Source organism: Myotis davidii, unplaced genomic scaffold, assembly GCF_000327345.1.
Source record: "Myotis davidii unplaced genomic scaffold, ASM32734v1 scaffold151, whole genome shotgun sequence".
Taxonomy (NCBI): domain Eukaryota; kingdom Metazoa; phylum Chordata; class Mammalia; order Chiroptera; family Vespertilionidae; genus Myotis; species Myotis davidii.
The window spans coordinates 575,165-575,429 of NW_006285248.1; positions in this window are offsets into that span (position 1 = coordinate 575,165).

Below are 265 nucleotides of genomic sequence, written 5' to 3' on the forward strand. Positions count from 1 at the left end.
ATTTATTCTGTTGGAGAAAAGTTTCTACTTTTCCATTTGATGGAATCCTGGTGACATCACCGTGTCCCTTTTGTTTCCCCGTGAGTTACTGCATATTAAATGCTATTGGTCACATGTATTTATCCTTCAGCTGGCTGATATGATAGGTGTAATTGTAAATTTCCTCCTATGTTATAGATTTCAATGTATTCCATTTTATTAGAGGATACTAAATAAATGTTAGATATTATTATTTTCTTAATATATTATATTTTATATGATTTTT